This window comes from Schistocerca americana, chromosome 8 (genome assembly GCF_021461395.2).
Source record: "Schistocerca americana isolate TAMUIC-IGC-003095 chromosome 8, iqSchAmer2.1, whole genome shotgun sequence".
NCBI lineage: Eukaryota > Metazoa > Arthropoda > Insecta > Orthoptera > Acrididae > Schistocerca > Schistocerca americana.
The window spans coordinates 29163575-29185575 of record NC_060126.1 but is presented as its reverse complement, the minus strand read 5'-3'; the positions used below and the strand labels follow the sequence as shown (position 1 = coordinate 29185575).

The window sequence follows — 22001 nt, the reverse complement described above, 5'->3', positions numbered from 1 at the left end:
CCTTCAGCTCAATGATGATTTTATAGTGTCTGCAAATTCACAAGCTGTTGTTGATACCTGTCCCTTAACCCATCAGGATAAACTCTTAGCATGACTTTCCAGGGGCCAATAGTTTTCTAAGATAGACTTGTCAGAAGCTTACTTTCAACTGCCGCTGGTTGATAATTCCAAATGTCATTCTGAGCACCTTCTTTCAGTTATATCAATACCAGCGCCTCCTATCCGGCGTGGCTAGCGCCCCTGCCATTTTCCAACGACTTTTGGAGTATCTCGTGGTCTCCATGCTGGGCTGTATTAACTACCTCAATAATCTTATAATTGATTTTTTCCTGACACATTTAAGTCTCATCATTATCTACGATAATGATGGAAGCTGAAGATATGAATTAATATTTGTGTCATGGCCACGGCTCGAACCTGGGTCTTCTCCCTTAGTAGTCAGAAATGCTAACCATTACACCACCGCAGCACAATGGTCAATATTTCTGCACAAACCACTCAAGTCGGTTGCCATCCCCAACACAAACTTCAATTCATATCTTCAACTTATTTTCCCCCCTGCATTGTCAATAATGTCAGGGCTCTCCGGTATTGGAATAGCATCCCAACGTTGGACGTATTGGGAAGTCTTGTACCACACTGCTGCAGTGGTGTAATGGTTAGCATTCCTGCCTAGTAAGCAAGAAGACCCGGGTTCGAGTCCCGGCTGTGGTACAAATTTTAATTCATATCTTCAGTTTCCATCTTTACCTCAATAATATTGTGATCTCAGGTTCCTCAACAGATGAACAGTTGCGAACCTTTGTGCCTTGTTCACAGTGCCACAGGCCGTCAGTTTAAAATGTTACATGGTCAAATCACAATTTTTTTAGCCTTCTATCATCTATCTCTGGTTTTAAGTCTCATGCGCTCGCATCAAGCTTCTACATCAGCATGTTGATGCCATTACAGCTTTACCGCGTCCTACCGATATCAAAGAATTGCAAGCCTTTCTCGGAAAGATTGTGTACTACTGTTAATTTCTTACTAGTGTGGTCACACTGGCCCAGTCACTTAATGCTCTCTTACGTGAAACTGTTCCATTTCACTGGTCGCCCTTCTACGAGAGCTTGCTTGGTTACCATCCAACCAGGCCAATATCTTGCTTGGCCTTCGGGCTGTTCCCATGCATAAATATGTGGACAGCTCCAGTCGCTCTATTGTGTTTGCTTTCAAAACTCTGAATCAGGCGTGACAGCGCTACTCGCTAATAGAAAAGAAAGGCCTTGCTGTTGCGTACATACTCAAAAAACTTCATATTTTTCTATACGAATCAAAGTTTTATTTGATTACTGATCATAATCCTCTGGTATCTCTTTCAATTCTTTGGTGTCTTTACCTGGCAAAGCGGTCCATCACCTGGAGTGCTGGGCCCTGTCGAGCTAACGATTTATTTCTAATCCACAGCACAACACAGTTCAGATGCTCTTTCTCAGTTTCCAATGGCTGCAATCCAGCATTTGATGAGGATGAACACTTCTATTTCCTTTTAGAAGTTCAAAACATCACCAATGGTTTTCCCATTACCAGTTCTCAGATTCTGGCAGATGTCATGACCAATCCTCTGTCCAATTTGTCAACCATAGCTGACCGAATAAACTACCGGACCAATCGTTTGATGCTCTCCACCATCAACTAACAGTTCTTGATTGTGGGTTACAGTTGGCCACTGAAGAGATGGCGCCGTGGTACCACCCGCACTGTGGCAAGACATCACATGCCTTCTCCACCTTAACATTTGAGTGTTTCTAGCACAAAGTTGGTGGGCGACTGCCAAGTGTTTTGGATGGGTATTGACAATGAAGTCACACATGTTGTGCAGCCTGCCCACAGTGAGTCACCCATAAAGTGGCTCCACGGGCTCCTATTTCCCCGTGGTCTACCCTCCAGTGCCTCTTGAACGGTATTCGTGCTTATTATTATTGTTATTGTTATCGTATGCATCAATTACAGCCATACACATTTAGCAAAACAAAGAAATATATATAAAAATAAACATGTGAAATTACATACAGTACACAAGTTTTAAAACTGCTCACACTACACTGGAATGTTGATGGACTCGATCCAGCAGAGTGCCTCGTAGGATGCTTGATGGAGCTTCTCAATGCCACCACAGAAGCGTCTGATTGCACATTCATTCACAATGTGGTTCATTGTTTGGGTGTCACCACAGTCACACACACTGTCACTTGAAAAGCCCCACTTGTTCATGTTGTATTTGCACCTACCCTCTTCAGTAAGATATCTGTTTAACTGCTCCCACACCTCCCTTGGTTGGTGGAAGCCTGGAACTGGAACTGTTGGACTGTCTACAAATTCGTGGTTTTGGGTTCTTGTAGCTTGCCACTCACGTTTCCACTGCGTCCTGGTCGAATCCTGTGGATGGCATTTTGACACGCATTTCATATGCGGCTCTTCGAGATTTGAGGCGTTTCCTAGTGCGGCGTGGCACGTTACTTTTTACCGCCCTGTCAATGTCCAGCAATGTTCATTTGTCTAGCTAAAAGCTGTAGCAGAAAATACTAGACGACTACTGTCTACTGCAGGTAGCAACATACATAGAATTGTCCGGTAAACGGGATGCGGCTAGTACTGAAATAAAAGTTTTAACTTGGCAATGTAAATTTTCAGGTGTATTTTTACGATAAAGATCACAGTTAATACTGCCAAGTCCGTACTAAGTGGCAACACAATGTAAAATTGACACGCACACCACAATCACACATGCAGCCAGTTTATGGTATTTACACCCGTTACCGAAGTTAATAGAGTTCACTGGATAGTTTAGTTATGAAAATGCTCGCTCAAATGTTGTGCACTCAGCTCTATACGTAATACCTGTTCCAGTCTTAGATCGCACAACACTCCACGCGGTTTTAACCAACAGTCAAAAGCAATAATTTTGATATTCCGTCAGAAATTCCACACGACTTCCACTATACCGTTCACTTAAATACACTTTGTACGACTTCGCGAACTCGAAATTGCATTTTTCCGCGATTTTACAGTACTTTCGTCGGAAAGAGATGTTGCTCGTTCGAACCCTTAGCCCTGACGCCCCTAGATCACACCAAAGGCTTTGTTCCCAGCATAGATTGGTGCGAGCCTGCATTTTTCTGATTGGCTGATATCACAAACAGCAAATCAGGTTGCAGTATTATCCCGCGCTAACCCGCGATTTACTTCAATGACCAATCATAGTAAAACATTTCTTTCTATGGCAATTGTTAAATAAATAAATTTAGAAAAGTATCAAATATAAAATTACTCCTTCTGAAATTACCGATTAATTTGTGTTCTACTCACCATTTATTAGTACCATAAACTGACTGCACATTTAACTATAGTAAATACCCTGTATAGCTTAACTGGTACTTCATGAATAAACAAAACAATTTTCATTTACTTCTGTTCTTCTTCACTCATACAACACTCACACAGCTAATTACTACACATATAAAGCAATTATAACTATGCAAATATATTAAATATTAATCAAACATAACTTTACAAAATTGTTTTGACTACGACTGCTAGCACTGTCCGTCAACTGCTGACCTCTGCCACCTACTAGTACAACTACGTGCAGCTCTGTAAGTCAGGTCCATGTCAGCTGGTGACATCTGTCGATGACTCATGCCTATAACAATATCGTCCTAACAAGTGACAGGTGCGATGTGAAGGCGCTACGCCTCACACACCCTGTAATTATTAAAATTGTTGAAAATAACTTTTTATAATTTTACTACTTCATGACTGTCTCCTTACTCTCAAAACAAATGTGAAATTTGAAAATAACTAATCTAAGTTACAGAATTCTTACTTCAGACTTGGCATACTAGCTTAACTATGTCTAATATTTTACAAAAGTTTTTGATTTTTGATTTAATTTTTTAGGAATTTTTGTACAAAGCTTTACAGCTGAACTAATTAATTTTTCCCTTCAAAACCAAACTTTCCACAAATTGTGACTTTACATAAAATGGTTCTTGTCCATTACAATTAAATTTTTCGCCTTTTACCTCCTCTTATTTACATGAACTCAATATTTCATTGAATCTCCACGCACACTTTGATTGGTGTCCTGGTGTAATTTTGAGATCACTCCTACCTTACAAGTTGCACTGCACAAGTGTCCTCTATCTCACGATTTTTCTCACATGTCACAACACCTTGGTTGGTTGGCATCCATAGCATTGCACATTGGTACACTCTCAGGCCAGTCCTTATTGTACAGTGGTTTTTACCTACAAAACGTAGTTTCGTCTAAGACTATTAATATACATAAACGTCTCAACACATAGTATAAAATTGTTCTCCCTGTGCTATACTCTTTGATTAATTATATTTTAACTATTCAAAGCAAATTAACAGAACATTTAACTCTTAAACTGCAAGAAAATTTGCATTTTCTTTTAAAGTGCTTAACTACTTCAGCAAAATTATGCATTGCTATTGAAGGCATACACTGAAATCACTTAATTAGGTTAAATTCTGATTATTCCCTATCCACTAAATCTTTTCTCAAAACTTGACAACTACAGCCAAGTCTTTATGACAGCTTTCACCCGGTTCCATAAATACGCTAAACTTTATGATTTCTTCTTCAAAAATTTTTAAGAAGTCTTTTACAACAGCAAATAATACACAAAATTCAAAACTTGAGCACGACTTCAAAATCACATAAGATATTAAATTCAATTCATATAACTATTTACAAAATCCATTATATACGCCCATTCACTCTTACCGTTCACACCTGGTAGCATTAGTATTAGTAATATTTTGGTTGTCATCTCTATCGGTTTATTTTATTAGTCACCTCCGGTAAATTTCATATCATTTTTGGGATAGATTCATTATCCATTATGACCATGCATCTTCATGCAAATCATCTTACTCGCTTTCCATTAGTAATCAAATGGTAACTCACACCTTTATTTTTTTTCAAACATTAACATTTGTAACAACACTCCACAATTCCTTTACCATTTTCCAACAGGATAACACTCTCTTCTACAACAAGTTATGCCCTTCCTCCTCATTAGTCTGCCCCTTTTATTATACTCTATAATTAGTAATCTCTGTTACATCTCTCACTACTATTTCAAAACGTATACCTTCATATACAACATGACAACACCTCACTACTGCAAAATCACCATAACACATCATTTTCTTTTTCAAATTATATCCGCCTGTCTCATTACTCTAACTTCCTCACCTCATTTTTCCACACATACTTTACTCGCACTGTTATCACTATTCATCACAACAACACTCCCTGCTACTCCTTCTCATTTCCAATAGAGTGAAGAATATGAAAGATGACAGATAAGCTCATAAAGACAGAAGAGGAAGATTGACAACACGAAAAGAAAGTGAAGTAGTATTGTCAATAACTCTGAACGGACCCATGTACTCGTCAGTAAACTTTTTAGTTTCTGAAGTTATCTTTTTGGAATTTTCTCTGGTTTTAACAAGAACTAGGTCTCCTATCTTAAAGCTTGTAGGCGGTGTCATTACAACATGCCTCCTCTTTCGCTCTAGTGCCTTCTTCTTTATGTTCTCTCGAGCTACAGTTTCCTTCTGATTCTGGGCTAAATCAACGAAAGCTGGAAATTCCACAACATCGAATAATAAGTTATTAGGTCTTACACCACACATCAGTTCACAAGGAGCAAAACCGGTTGCCTCATGCTTTAGATGATTTATCACTTCCTCAAAATATTCTAAATATTGTGCCCATGAAGTATGCTTTCTGTGGCAATACGTTAAACACAGTCTGTTGAGCTCCTTCATAATTCGCTCACACATATTCCCCTGAGGAAAGTATGGCGAAATTTTAATATGTTCAATAGTTTTACTTTCCAAACATTCTTTAAATCTTTTTGATACAAACTGCGGACCATTGTCCGATAATATTGCTTTTGGTGCCCCTATTGTAACAAAATACCTTTGCATTTGCTTTCCTAATTGTATAGAACTTCACAAATTTCGTAAACCCATCTACCAAAACGAACACATACTCACACCCCCCTCTAGATACAGGCAATGGTCCGAAAAGATCCACCGCGACTGGATCTAGTCTCTTCTGAGGATCTACCGAGTACATTTCGCCCTGCACAATTCTGCTATTGGCTCGAACTTTTTGACATCGGTCACACATTTCTAGTCTCTTCTGTACTCGACGCCACATTTTATTAAATATTACTGTCTCACACAGCTTTGCTATGCACTTCTTTGCCCCATAAGTTCCAAATTTTTTATGTGCATAGTCAATAAGTAGATCTACATGCTGCCCAGGAAAACAAATTTTCCACTGACTGTCGGTATTCTTCCTTGTTCTAAACAGAATGCCCTTATGTATTTGATAGTATTCCGCTACTTTAGGGTGTGCAGGATCACCCAAATAAGTCTTTACCAACTTGACATTGTCACCTTGATTCTGCTTCCTTCGTAGATTTTTATAAATCTTTTTCTCCTTCCTCATCTATTTTCATTATAACTGCAAAATGAAATACCCTTGCCTTACTCAACATTGGACTTTCACTTTCTTCCTCATTCTCCACACTTCTAGATGATGCATCTGCTACCACATTTTCAGATCCTTTTATATATCTAATTTCTATGTCAAATTGCTGTACATACATTGCCCACTGGGTTAGTCTCTGGTTCTTACGTTTACAGGTCTGTATGTAAGTCAAAGCCCTGTGATCGCTATATACAGTCACTTTATGTCCCAATAAATACTGTTAAAACTTACCCAAACCGAAAACAATAGCTAAGGCTTCTTGTTCTCAAATGCAATAATTTTTCTCAGACAGCTGTAAGGACCTACTTGCAAACGCTATAGGCTTGTGATTTTCTTCTTCTCCCTCTGTATCCACTTAAAATAACTCAACAGCAATTCCATACCCACATGCATCTGCTACTAAACAAAACGGCTTTGTTAAGTCTGGGTGGTGTAGTACTTGACTATTACATAACGCTGATTTCAGTTCTTCGAATGGTGACTGACGCTCAGCTGTCCATTTGAACGGTACATTTTTCTTTAAAAGGTTCCTTAAACATGGAGTACTAAACAGTTGACCTGGCACAAAACGACGATAAAATCCAAATAATCCGTACATACCCTTCAAATCTCTTCGGTTAGTAGGGGCCTTATATTCCCTAATTGCTTCCAATTATCCAGGATCTGGAAGTATTCCTTCCCCACTAATAATATGTCCTAAAAACTTCAACTCTTTCTTCAGAAATTCTGTCTCGTCCAACTTAAATTTCATTCCCCCTTTTTCAATAGCTTCTAAAACCTTGTCTACCAGCATGCAATGTTCATCCCAAGTAGATGTTGAAAGCAGCACATCATCAACATATACTGTAATTTTTCCAAGCAGCTCATCACCTAAAACCTGTGACATTGCTCTAACAAAAGCACACACACTTATATTAAATCCGAAAGGAACGACTTTGAACTGATAACACCGGCCTTCAAACAAGAATGCCGTGTACTTCCTTGATTCTTTAGCCAGAGGCAAGTTCCAGTAACCACAAGTTACGTCCATTGATGTAAAGAATTTAGCTCCCTTAAATTTTTGCAGCAGTTCGTCAACGTTTTCGGGTCGGTCACTTTCTGGTGAAACCACCTTATTTAAAGCTGTCGCATCTAGTAATCGCCTTACTGACTTATCCTTCTTCATCACCACTACTAATGGATTGTTAAATAAACTTACTGGTTTCTCTATTATTCCCCATTTAAGCATGCTCTGTATTAAATCCCTCACAGCTTCATTATGTTTTTCAGCAACTGGTATTGGTTTCTTAAAAAATTGTGCACCTTCTTTAACGTTCAAATAACACTCATAGTCTCTTACCAAACCTGGCTGATCGGAGAAAACTTTTTTAAGTGTGAGTAAGACATCTCTCAGCTCCCCTTTTTGAGTTTCGTCTAAACCTTGAATATTTCTAACTTTTTCCTCCATTTTATTCTCTACTAAGAGCATTTCATCAGGAACTACCTCCACTTCTTCCCCATATTTGTTATACCCTTCCAGATCTGTTCTCTTCCTACTATATCTAATCGGAATCTGCTCACCTCCCCTCTTTGTAAGCTTTCTTTTCTTAGAGAAAGCCACTATTATGTTTTTCCCACTCACGTCTAGGCTTATACTGTCATTTTAAAAGTCCAGCCTCCCTTTGTACTTCATTAAGAAATCAATTCTCACTAACATATCTATACTTAAGCCCTCAATAACTAGAAAGTTATGACACAACTGGTTACCATTTATACTGATAGGCAACATCATTTCATATTTTACATGCTCCTTCACTTTTCCTGTGGCTATAATTATCTGGATTCCCATGACAGGCATAATTACTAGCTCTCTTTTATTATTCAAAGCATCTAACCATTGCTGACTAACAGCACAAAAATCACTCCCACTATCAGCTAGGCACTGTACTTCTTGCCCTTGCACTAAAAGATTGATTACTGGTCGAACTTTCTTTTCTTTCATAACGGTGACTTCATCCTCCTCCAGCAAGTCGTGTACAATTTTACTCCTTTCGAAACCTTCCTTGTGCCCAGAGATTATACAAATATCTACAGGATTGCTTCACTACTCTCCCTTCCTACATTCTTTAGCCTATCCACTATGGATAGATTAAAACACTTCTGCAAATCTGCAGCTCCCTTTTCTACAATAATTAGTTTCTCCACTAATTCCTCTACCATATCTTCTCCTTCTACATTATTTTTACTCGGCTGACCCCCATCCTGGTCATCACCGGCATGAAATGCTTCCATAGCTTCCTCTAAGTCCCTATTTACTGACATCAATAATTCTTCTACCCAGTTCTCATCTAGCTCCTGCAGTCCATGTATATTCGTATCTCCTTCTCCCTGGCAAGATTCCTCATTCGCTCTACTGTACACTTCTCCCTCACTGCTAGATTTTACATCACTTTCAACATCTTTTTCCACCAAACAACCTGCAGCACAGTACTCCTTTTACCTGCTCCCATCTACATAACCACCTTGTAGCATGCCTATTCTATCATCCTTCGCTTTACTACTTTCAATTGTATCATTATTGTCAATAATTTGTACTTCAGTTACTTTATTCTTATTGTATACAAAAGGTATGGCCAGCGGATTCAAATTACTTCTACCCGTTCTGCAAATGCCAGCCCCTTCACAGATGGGATCTAGTTTCCCATACCCTGTGATTCTGCTTCATTTCTGGCTCGCGCCCCCACCTGGTCTCTCTCCTGAAAATCACTGTCATCGTGAATTGGCGATCGCGATCTGTAAGCGTGCCCCTGATCAGTATCAATTGTCCTAGGAACTGGAGCATAGCGCCAACCCCTTCCTCTCCTTCTTCGGCTATTATGTGACACACCAATTCTGTTTGCATTAACATTCTGACCTCTCTCAACTGTATTCTGAGGCCTAAAACTACGATTGGTCTGCTCCTCATCCTGCATAAGCTTCTCCACTCTTTCCAAATAGCTAATAAACTTATCAACATTGTCCCTAGGAGCGGCAACTATTTTATTCCTGCAGCTTAGAGGCAACTTTTCATCTAACCCCATAATTATTTGCTCAGGCTCTAATTTGTTCGTCAAATATAACAAATTAGTCACCCATCTTAAAGCAAATCTTTTTATATTCTCTTTCCTGGGATTGAACTTTTCCCCAGCCCAGAAACTGTTTTGAAATTCTATTTGCTTTTGCTTGCCCTAATATTCTTTTAAAAACGTTTCTTTAAACTGCTCTAACATCTCATACTGTTCCGGTGCAGTCGTTCCCCATATACTAGCCTCACCCAAAAGCTTCGATGATACGGAACCATAGCCTCACCCAAAAACTTCTATGTTACAGAACCAATCTTCTGTCGGTCACTCCACAGACTAGGCAAAACATTTTCAAAATCGTTCCAGAACTCTTTCGGATGAACATTTCCAGCTGGATCAAAACGAAGAAACTGTCTGTTTGTAATATACGACACTTCAGCAGTTTCCGTCACCATACTACAGTTCACACCGTTAGCACCCAATCTAATATTACGTTCCACTTTGTTTAGTCTATTGTCATGCTCATTTAATTTAAGGATTATTTGTTCAGTTTAGTTAGTAATTTGTTCTACGCCACTCACAACCGCATTCACTCGTTCAGACACAACTTTAACACTGTCCAAACAATTTTCATTCACAGAATCAATTTTTCTATTTAAATTTCCATGTGCAGTTTGACACATAGATCCTACTGACGTCAGATTTGACTTGAATTGACCTATTTCTTTTCTTATCTGATCTGTATTCTGTTTGCTTCCAATAGCAACCTTGCTAACCAGCTCTGTTAATTCACTTTTTACATTTTCTGAAGACTTTTTACACCTACTTTCTGCACCAGAAATTTTCTTATTTACATGAGTATCAAACACCTGCAAATCCGTCCTCCACATCTTCTTAAGCTCAACAGCCTGTTGTTCTATTTTCTCATTAATTTCAGTCTTAAACTGTTTCAGATCATTAGCTAGCTTGATAATACTACAAGACTGTTGTTCAACTTTCTGATCTAACTTTCCAAAATTATGATTCATATTTGTCATTAAAGCTGCAAACATATCTTGTAAATTTACTGGTTTCTTATCCTGTTGTACAATTTTTTGTTCAGTTAATTGTAAAGGCACAAAACCAAATTTGGTATCTGATCTGTCAGCCTCCTCACTCACATTAACACTACTGACACCGAACAAATTATTAATACTGAAATCATTCAACTGACTATCGTCAAGATTTAAACTGTCACCAATACCAGAATCTGTCGGAACATTATGTTCCACTTCCATCTTTACAACTGGAAATATCCGAGGAACATCGTTACTTAATACCTCCATATTAACGGGATCCCCTACTTGCTTTTGTTCAGGAGTACTTGCCTGACTAGCACTCCCATCAAACTGATTTACATCGCCCTCTCTCACAACCACAGAATTATCATTCCCATCCATACTAGCAAGTCTGTTTACACATGCAAATAATACACTGTATAAACTTAACTTATATTTGAAACTTCCTGGCAGATTAAAACTGTCTGCCCGACCGAGACTCGAACTCGGGACCTTTGCCTTTCGAGGGCAGGTGCTCTACCAACTGAGCTACCGAAGCACGACTCACGCCCGGTACTCACAGCTTTACTTCTGCCAGTATCTCGTCTCCCACCATCCAAACTTTACAGAAGCTCTCCTGCGAACCTTGCAGAACTAGCACTCCTGAAAGAAAGGATATTGCGGAGACATGGTTTAGCCACAACCTGGGGGATGTTTCCAGAATGATATTTTCACTCTGCAGCGAAGTGTGCGCTGATATGAAACTTCCTGGCAGATTAAAACTGTCTGCCCGACCGAGACTCGAAATCGGGACCTTTGCCTTTCGCGGGCAAGTGCTCTACCAACTGAGCTACCGAAGCACGACTAACGCTCGGTACTCACAGCTTTACTTCTGCCAGTATCTCGTCTCCCACTTTCCGAACTTTACAGAAGCTCTCCTGCGAACCTTGCAGAACTAGCAACATCCCCCAGGCTGTGGCTAAGCCATGTCTCCGGAATATCCTTTCTTTCAGGAGTGCTAGTTCTCCAAGGTTTGCAGGAGAGCTTCTGTAAAGTTTGGAAGGTGGGAGACGAGATACTGGTAGAAGTTAAGCTGTGAGTACCGGGCGTGAGTCGTGCTTCGGTAGCTCAGTTGGTAGAGCACTTGCCCGCGAAAGGCAAAGGTCCCGAGTTCGAGTCTCGGTCGGGCACACAGTTTTAATCTGCCAGGAAGTTTCATATCAGCGCACACTTCGCTGCAGAGTGAAAATCTCATTCTGGTTAAGTCATATTTCTTCGTCCGACATCGTCGCAGCATGTTGAAAACAGCAATCTGCCTTTCTCCCCGCGGTAACCAGATTCAGGGCCCCCACACGCTGCCACTGCGATGGAAGCTGCTGCGCCTTGCTGTCCGCTTACTGTGCCAACTGTTGCTCAGCGGACCAATTCTACGCTGCGCCTTCAGTCCCGTAGCATCCAGTTCACTATTAAATCTCCGTTCCACAAGTTCCCTCCTCATGGCATCTCAAAACGTATGTTCGTCTTCACAGCAATATCTCACTAGCACCTACAGTCACTGTTGCAAAGTTGCTTATTGACGGTTCCTCTCGATCACGAATTCGGTTCCTACAGCTTGATAGTCTTCCCGGCCGATGCACCATGTGCGGCGCGGCACGTTACTTTATACCGCCCTGCCAATGTCCAGCAATGTTCACTTGTCTAGCTAAAAGCTGTAGCAGAAAATACTAGACGACTACTGTCTACTGCAGGTAGCAACATACATAGAATTGTCCGGTAAACGGGATGCGGCTAGTACTGAAATAAAAGTTTTAACTTGGCAATGTAAATTTTCAGGTGTATTTTTACGATAAAGATCACAGTTAATACTGCCAAGTCCGTACTAACTGGCAACACAATGTAAAGTTCACACGCACACCACAATCACACATGCAGCCAGTTTATGGTATTTACACCCGTTACCGAAGTTAATAGAGTTCACTGGATAGTTTAGTTATGAAAATGCTCGCTCAAATGTTGTGCACTCAGCTCTATACGTAATACCTGTTCCAGTCTTAGATCGCACAACATTCCACGCGGTTTTAACCAACAGTCAAAAGCAATAATTTTGATATTCCGTCAGAAATTCCACACGACTTCCACTATACCGTTCACTTAAATACACTTTGTACGACTTCGCGAACTCGTAATTAGCATTTTTCCGCGATTTTACAGTACTTTCGTCGGAAAGAGATGTTACTCGTTCGAACCCTTAGCCCTGACGCCCCTAGATCACACCAAAGGCTTTGTTCCCAGCATAGATTGGTGCGAGTCTGCATTTTTCTGATTGGCTGATATCACAAACAGCAAATCAGGTTGCAGTATTATCCCGCGCTAACCAGCTCTTTACTTCAATGACCAATCATAGTAAAACATTTCTTTCTATGGCAATTGCTTAATAAATAAATTTAGAAAAGTATCAAATATAAAATTAGCCCTTCTGAAATTACCGATTAATTTGTGTTCTACTCACCATTTATTATTACCATAAACTGACTGCACATTTAACTATAGTAAATCCCCTGTATAGTTTAACTGGTATTTCGTGAATAAACAAAACAATTTTCATTTACTTCTGTTCTTCTTCACTCATACATAACTCACACAGCTAATTACTACACATACTAAACAATTATAACTATGCAAATACATTAAATATTAATCAAACATAACCTAACCCCATGAACCATAGACCTTGCCGTTGGTGGGGAGGCTTGCGTGCCTCGGCGATACAGATGGCCGTACCGTAGGTGCAACCGCAACGGAGGGGTATCTGTTGAGAGGCCAGACAAATGTGTGGTTCCTGAAGTGGGGCAGCAGCCTTTTCAGTAGTTGCAGGGGCAACAGTCTGGATGATTGACTGATCTGGCCTTGTAACACTAACCAAAACGGCCTTGCTGTGTTGGTACTGCGAACGGCTGAAAGCAAGGGGAAACTACAGCCGTAATTTTTCCCGAGGGCATGCAGCTGTCCTGTGTGGTTAAATGATGATGGCGTCCTCTTGGGTAAAATATTCCGGAGTTAAAATAGTCACCTGTTCGGATCTCCGGGCGGGGACTACTCAAGAGGACGTCGTTATCAGGAGAAAGAAAACTGGCGTTCTACGGATCGGAGCGTGGAATGTCAGGTCCCTTAATCGGGCAGGTAGGTTAGAAAATTTAAAAAGGGAAATAGATAGGTTGAAGTTAGATATAGTGGGAATTAGTGAAGTTCGGTGGCAGGAGGAACAAGACTTTTGGTCAGGTGATTACAGGGTTATAAATACAAAATCAAATAGGGGTAATGCAGGAGTAGGTTTAATAATGAATAAAAAAATAGGAGTGCGGGTAAGCTACTACCAACAGCATAGTGAACGCAATATTGTGGCCAAGATAGACACGAATCCCATGCCTACTACAGTAGTACTAGTTTATATGCCAACTAGCTATGCAGATGATGAACAAATTGATGAAATGTATGATGAGAAAAATGAAATTATTCAGGTAGTGAAGGGAGACGAAAATTTAATAGTCATGGATGACTGGAATTCGAGAGTAGGAAAACGGAGAGAAAGAAACATGGTGAATATGGATTGGGGGAGAGAAATGAAAGAGGAAGCCGTCCGGCAGAATTTTGCACAGAGCATAACTTAATCATAGCTAACACTTGGTTCAAGAATCATAAAAAAAGGTTGTATACATGGAAGAATCCTGGAGATACTAGAAGGTATCAGATAGATTATATAATGGTAAGACAGAGATTTAGGAACCAGGTTTTAAATTGTAAGATATTTCCAGGGTCAGATGTGGACTCTGACCACAATCTATTGGTTATGAACTGTAGATTAAAACTGAAGAAACTGCAAAAAGGTGGGAATTTAAGGAGATGGGACCTGGATAAACTGACTAAACCAGAGGATGTACAGAGTTTCAGGGAGAGCATAAGGGAACAATTGACAGGAATGGGGAAAGAAATACAGTAGAAGAAGAATGGGTAGCTCAGACGGATGATGTAGTGAAGGCAGAAGAGGATCAAGTAGGTAAAAAGACGAGGGCTAGTAGAAATCCTTGGCTAACAAAAGAAATATTGAATTTAATTGATGAAAGGAGAAAATATAAAAACGCAGTAAATGAAGCAGGCAAAAAGGAATACAAACGTCTCAAAAATGAGATCGACAGGAAGTGCAAAATGGCTAAGCAGGGATGGCTAGAGGACAAATGTAAGGATGTAGAGGCTTACTTCACTAGGGGTAAGATAGATACTGCCTACAGGAAAAATAAAGAGACCTTTGGAGAAAAGAGAGCCACTTGTATGAATATCAAGAGCTCAGATGGAAACCCAGTTCTAAGCAAAGAAGGGAAAGCAGAAAGGTGGAAGGAGTATATAGAGGGTATATACAAGGGCGATGTACTTGAGGATAGTATTATGGAAATGGAAGAGGATGTAGATGAAGATGAAATGGGAGATACGATACTGCGTGTAGAGTTTGACAGAGCACTGAAAGACCTGAGTCGAAACAAGGCCCCAGGAGTAGACAACATTCCATTGGAACTGCTGACCGCCTTGGGAGAGCCAGTCCTGACAAAACTCTACCATCTGGTGACCAAGATGTATGAGGCAGGGTAAATACCCTCAGACTTCAAGAAGAATGTAATAATTCCAATCCCAAAGAAAGCAGGTGTTGACAGATGTGAAAATTACCGAACTATCAGTTTAATAAGTCACAGCTGCAAAATACTAACGCGAATTCTTTACAGACGAATGGAAAAACTGGTAGCAGCCGACCTCGGCGAAGATCAGTTTGGATTCCGCAGAAATGTTGGAACACGTGAGGCAATACTGACAATACGACTTATCTTAGAAAATAGATTAAGGAAAAGCAAACTTACATTTCTAGCATTTGTGGACTTAGAGAAAGCTTTTGACAATGTTGACTGGAATACTCTCTTTCAAATTCTAAAGGTGGTAGGGGTAAAATACAGGGAGCGAAAGGCTATTTACAGTTTGTACAGAAACCAGATGGCAGTTATAATAGTTGAGGGCCATGAAAGGGAAGCAGTGGTTGGGAAGGGAGTGAGACAGGGTTGTAGCCTGTCCCCGTTGTTATTCTATCTGTATATTGAGCAAGCAGTAAAGGAAACAAAAGAAAAATTCGGAGTGGGTATTAAAGTCCATGGAGAAGAAATAAAAACGTTGAGATACGCCGATGACATTGTAATTCTGTCAGAGACAGCGAAGGACTTGGAAGAGCAGTTGAACAGAATGGACAGTCTCTTGAAAGGAGGATATAAGATGAACATCAACAATAGCATACCGAGGATAATGGAATGTAGTCGAATTAAGTCAGGTGATGCTGAGGGAATTAGATTAGGAAATGAGACTCTTAAAGTAGTAAAGGAGTTTTGCTTTTTGGCGAGCAAAATAACTGTTGATTGTCGAAGTAGCGAGGATATAAAATGTAGACTGGCAATGGCAAGGAAAGCGTTTCTGAGGAAGAGAAATTTGTTAACATCGAGTATAGATTTAAGTGTCAGGAAGTCGTTTCTGAAAATATTTGTATGTAGTGTAGCCATGTATGGAAGTGAAACATGGACGATAAATAGTTTGGACAAGAAGAGAATAGAATCTTTCGAAATGTGGTGCTACAGAAGAACGCTGAAGATTAAATGGGTAAATCACATAACTAATGAGGAGGTATTGAATAGAATTGGGAGAAGAAGAGTTTGTGGCACAACCTGACAAGAGGAAGGGATCTGTTGGTAGGACATGTTCTGAGGCATCAAGGAATCACAAATTTAGCATTGGAGGGCAGCGTGGAGGGTAAAAATCGTAGAGGGAGACCAAGAGACGGATACACTAAGCAGATCCAGAAGGATGTAGGTTGCAGTAGGTACGGGGAGATGAAGAAGCTTGCACAGGATAGAGTAGCAGGGAGAACTGCATCAAACCAGTCTCAGGACTGAAGACAACAACAACTTTACAAATTGTTTTGACTACGACTGCTAGCAATGTCCGTCAACTGCTGACCTCTGCCGCCTACTAGTACAACTACGTGCAGCTCTGTTAGTCAGGTCCATGTCAGCTGGTGACATCTGTCGATGACTCATGCCTATAACGATATCGTCCTAACAAGTGACAGGTGCGATGAGAAGGCGCTACGCCTCACTTGGCAGTGATAGCAAATCGTCATGAAGAGGGATGGAGTTGTTTTCAGAAACTTGCTGACAGAGGTTGTAAAGAGCAGCCTTTCGACGGAGGTCGGGTGGACAGATGTTTGAAAGCACTGATAGCCGGCAAGTAGGTGTAGACCGGACTGTACCACCAATTACTCTCATAACTGAGTTCAGTTGGACGTCTAATTTCACTACGTGGGCGCTTCGGAGCCAAACTGGTGTGCATTATTCTGCTGCAGAGTATACTAGTGCAAGGGATGCTTCTCGGAGTACTGATGTGGCTGCTCCCCATGTACTGCCTGTCAGCTTTCTCACAAGGTTCACTCGTGTTTGAATCTTCTTGGCCAAGTTGGAAAGGTGTATTTTGTGTGTTAAAGTTCTGTCCAGAGTGACTCCCAGGTATCTGGGACTTTCGTTATATGTGACTATGCCAAGAGGGCCGAACTGTGGATTGATCTTTGCTGGTGAAAGGCGATTAGAGAAGTGGAAAAGGCTTACCTCGGTTTTAGAAACACTTGGTATCAGTCACCATCTCAAAATACTCATAAAGTGTAGTAAGGTTGGTCGTTAGGTGTTCTTCACATTCAGAAAGGTCTTCACTCTGACATGAAATTGCCAGGCCATCTGCATATTGAAATTTTCGGCAGGTCAGCTTTGTAGAGTTTGAATAACACAGGAGCAAGAACAGAGCCCTGAGGTAATCCGTCACTATACCACCCTTTACCTTTGGGTTCCAATCTACGTAAGCGTTGATACTATGAAAACAGCTTCTTCCTCATCCATTTATAATAAACTGTGGTACAGGTCAATCCCATTTTTGGTGCCCCTGCCCGCACAATATACAGTAGGTCAGCCTTCTCTGCCTACCTGCCTCTCTTTCTCTCATTTCATCTATATCGGATGCGCCCTCCCTATCTTCTCTAACAATGATTCATAGTCTTACCTCTTTTTTACTCCTCTGCACACTATTTTATTTCAAATTACCTGGTAAAATTTCTATCGTCCTCTCCTTTCCTCCTCCTGAGTCCTTCAGCCTACCTGCTTAAATTCTTTGCTTATTCATTGCTTACAGCTCACTTTCTTTTTATCTTCTTTCATATTACTTTGTACTACTATAGCTAGGAACACAGGTGGATATACACTTCGTCCCCCCTTGTTCCTTTAGATTAAGCTTAGTATACCATTTCACTTGAGATCTGCAACCGTCATTACTTAGTACATGTGCTCGAGCCCTTCCTGAGGACTACGTCCCCCCTTATCTGTGACGGATGTTACATTTCCCTGTGTATTACCTGTCTGCGTCTTTGTATTTAATTGTCTGAGTGTGGAAGTGTGATCGTGCGTCCTGATTCTCCGGCCCACTAAGGTTCTTGGTTGAAGATTTATAGAAATCACGAAAAAGAGAGGGCTTCAGCGATAGAAGTATATAAATGTGGAGAGATGGAAAGATAAATTGATACTCTTAAGAGAAGTAAGAAAGCAAATAAAAGAATTGGATGCTAAGATCGAAGAAAGAAATAAGACAGCCCCAAGACAGGAAACCCTTCCCACCCCCCTTCCCCAGGATCCCCACTTCGCCGGTACTTAAGTGAGAAGCCGGAGGAGGTATGATGATCAGCGTCTCATGCAGAACGGACATTCTCACCGTCACCTTTGAAGTCCCTGAAGAAAAGATCTTAGCAACTCCTATGGAACGGCAAATGATGAAGAACCAGTCACACTTGCTTGCGAGGGTTGTGCGAAGGGTTGTATGAAGGTCGTATGTGTGCCTATGCTACCCACCCCTTTCAAAATTAGATATAAACCCTCCCTAATCACATCACACTTTACAAAAAATATAAGACATTCTATAAAAATAGAAATTATACACACTATAATCAAATAGTTGTTCAGTTAGTCACTTCACTTTGTATTTCATACACATGTTCAGTTTATGACATCTAGGTATAATTCTTTCTGTGTATCTGTGTATGAGACAAAGGATAAAGAGAAGTACTCGTCCATGGTATCGGTTGAGGACTCGCGTGTGTGATGAATATGTTCTTAATATTACTTTGCGTGATATGATTCCGTGTGACGCTAGATTCAAACTCTGAGAGAGAAGCAAGGTGAGTCGGCCGTCTATCCAGCAACGCCACTTGGCTTGCATTGCACAGGAAGACGTGCATATATCTCCAGAGTTCATAGTAGGAAAGTAGAATTACAAAGTGGGGCAGTGTCGTGTGAAACTGGGATAAATATTAATTGAAGTGGGAAAGCTGAAAGTGATAATGTTGTGACTATTTATTGTGTAGTATTTCATTTTGTAGTGTGGTGTATGTCATGTAATTTAAGTATGTGTGGTTTGCATGGGAGAGTAGCAAGGTAGTTTCAGAGGTAGTGGGTTATGCGTGTTCCATTTGTACTGCTAGGTCTGGAGGAAAGTTTCGTGATGATGATTGTGAGAGTCGAAGTGTGAGAAATAATAAAAGATCCACCATCCTATCTAGAAAGTGCACTGTAGCGTTAAATAATTACGAGACCATAAGATAGAGATTCACCAATGTAAGGCCATGCCCACTGGGCATGTGTTTAGGTTATAGAATTTATCGGAATAAGTAAGATAGTGAAAAGAAAAACATTGGTGGCCTTTTCCTTCGAATTGTATGTTGTCATGATATCCAGAAATTATAATGTGTGCGCCACTCATATTCAGTGCGATGGCCACGTGTTGATAAAAGCCGTTAAATAAAAAAAAAGACAAAAAGAAAATGTGGTATTGCCAGTGCGTAGTGAACAGTCAGAGATCGGTAAATTACTGATAGTCAGATGCGTGTTTCCGTTGCGTATTATTCATACAGGAGGATAATTTGTAACTTAATTGTGAGTACGAGAGTTCATGTTACTCGATAAATAAGAATGAATCCACTCGCTTGGCAGACCACTCATCTTGCAGGCCTGACTGCTTGATGCCACAGTATGAGCGAGGCACGTGGGTGCCTCTCACTTCGAAGGTGTTGTTTTACTAATACTAAGTCATCTACGTGGTATTCTGGGTCAGTTGCGGTTGCATTGTATTTATCTACCCTTTGTTGGGCGCTCCTATGTAAGTTTCTACCAATTCTTTCCTGAATTGCTTGGTCATCGGTAGCTTTTTGCTCGTCCACGTAAAACATTTAATTAGAGATTCTCCTATAAATGGTTTGCCAATGGCTTCTACGGGCGTCATTCCTGTAGAGAAATGGGGTAGTTCGTTTAGAATATGCTCAAAATCTTTAATTCTTTCCGCCCATGAGGTATGAGTGTCGTGGCAATATGTGCGGCAAAACCTACCAATCTCTTTCATTACTCTTCCACAAGGATTCGAAGATGGACTATAGTTGGATATTGAAATGTGTTGTATATTTTCCGAGGCTAAAAATTCCTTAACTTCATGGCTGGTAAACTGAGGTCCATTATCAGAAAGAAAACGCATAAGTGTACTTGTAGGTATAAAATATTGTTGCAAACACTTGATCAGGGTTTGCGCATTAGCCATCTTAATTACATATTTCGACCAACATTCTATAAGTACTAATATATAAGCCACGCCTCCCTTCCCTTTGGGTATGGGTCCAAAAAAATCGGCAGCTGTGACATCATCTAATGCTTTAGCAATAATCGGATACATCTTATACTTTACATGGGTGTTATTCTCCTTAGCTTTCTGACAGATGTCACACGTTTCAATAGTAGCAGTTACCTTACGTCCTAATCGCTTAAAATAATAAAACTTATTCATGTGAGGTATACACTTTTTCACTTCAAAGTGGCCATATCCACTAGTTTAGACTCTGCTATTTGTGATAGACACAGCCGCCAATAGCTTGACTCTTTGCTGTTTCTCCAGTACAAATTGTGATTTGTTACCTTCCACTGTTCCCTTTTGTTTACCGGTAATGACTTTTTTATACACATGCCATAGATCTCTGTAAAATAAGGGTCATGTTTAATATTTTCCGTTATCGTTTGGGCTAACTCGTGTACTTCCCTTGTTGGATATTCTGTTGTTATCAAATTGATCGCAAGAACTACCACAGGTCCTTCTGTACGTTGTAGATCTTTCATGTTTTGAGGTAGTCGCGACAAAGCATCGGGTACTATATTCTCTGATCCTTTTATATATTGTCTTTTAATATCATATTCTTGTAAAAACAACATCCACATCATTAGTCTACTGTGTAACAACCTACTACTCATTAGGAATGACAAAGCCTGGTGGTCGGTATGAATGTAGATTTCCCAACCCCATATCAAAGTTTGGAACTTTTGTATACTCCACACCATCGCTAGCAATTCCTTCTCGGTAGCTGCATAATTTCGTTCATGCTTATTTAAGCTTCGACTAATAAACGCTATAGATCTATGATCATATGTTTTTATCTCCCACTCCCCTTGGAATAATTATGCTGCAATACCGTAATCTGAGACATCAGTTGCTATCTTAAAAGGTTCATTAATTACGGGATGTTGTAAGACAGGCGCATTTACTAAAGCTTGTTTTAGTTTGTCAAAGGCTTCTTGGGTCCCTTGGTCCCAATTCCATGATATACCTTTACGTAATAATCTTAAAAGTCTAGGGTCGTTCATTTCTTGGCTTTGCATCTAGCGTCGTAATAACCTGCCATTCCCAGAAACCATTTTAGTTGTTTAGCGTTTCGAGGAGATGGACAGTTTTTAATACCCTCGATTCTCTTGTGGTCTAGTTTAATGCCTTTTACTCCCAAGATGTGTCCTAAAAACTTTAATTCCTGCCTCGCAAAGTAAGTTTTGCTTAACTTTAAGGTGATACCCTTTTCCTTAAATTGCTCCAAAGTTTTTTCAATGTCCTACAATGTTCTTCCCAAGTAGGTGAAATAATCAAGATGTCATCCACATAACTAACTAGTTCTTTCAGTAACTCTCGTCCAATAGCCTTATCAAGTGCTCTTACAAATACCGATACTGATATATTTAGTCCAAAAGGTAGTACATTAAAGTGGTAAGATTTCGCATCGAACAAAACAGCAGTATACTTGTTTGAATCGGGATGTAACCGGATTTGCCAGTTCTCAGCCGTCAGATCAACGGAGCTAAAATACTGGTCATCCTTAAATTTAGTTAATAATTTATCTATACTAACCGATCTCTTTCGGTTTCA

General features: G+C 40.2%; 2 non-coding genes across 2 annotated transcripts; one reads left to right on the top strand and one right to left on the bottom strand.

The window, feature by feature from the left end:
* The first annotated feature begins 641 nt into the window (after positions 1–641).
* On the top strand, positions 642–714 carry Trnat-agu. Its single transcript has one exon. It is a non-coding gene; the product is annotated as a tRNA-Thr (tRNA).
* A 10426-nt stretch (positions 715–11140) lies between these two features.
* Trnas-cga lies at positions 11141–11215 on the bottom strand. The gene has a single exon. It is a non-coding gene; the product is annotated as a tRNA-Ser (tRNA).
* Between the last annotated feature and the right edge of the window lie 10786 nt (positions 11216–22001).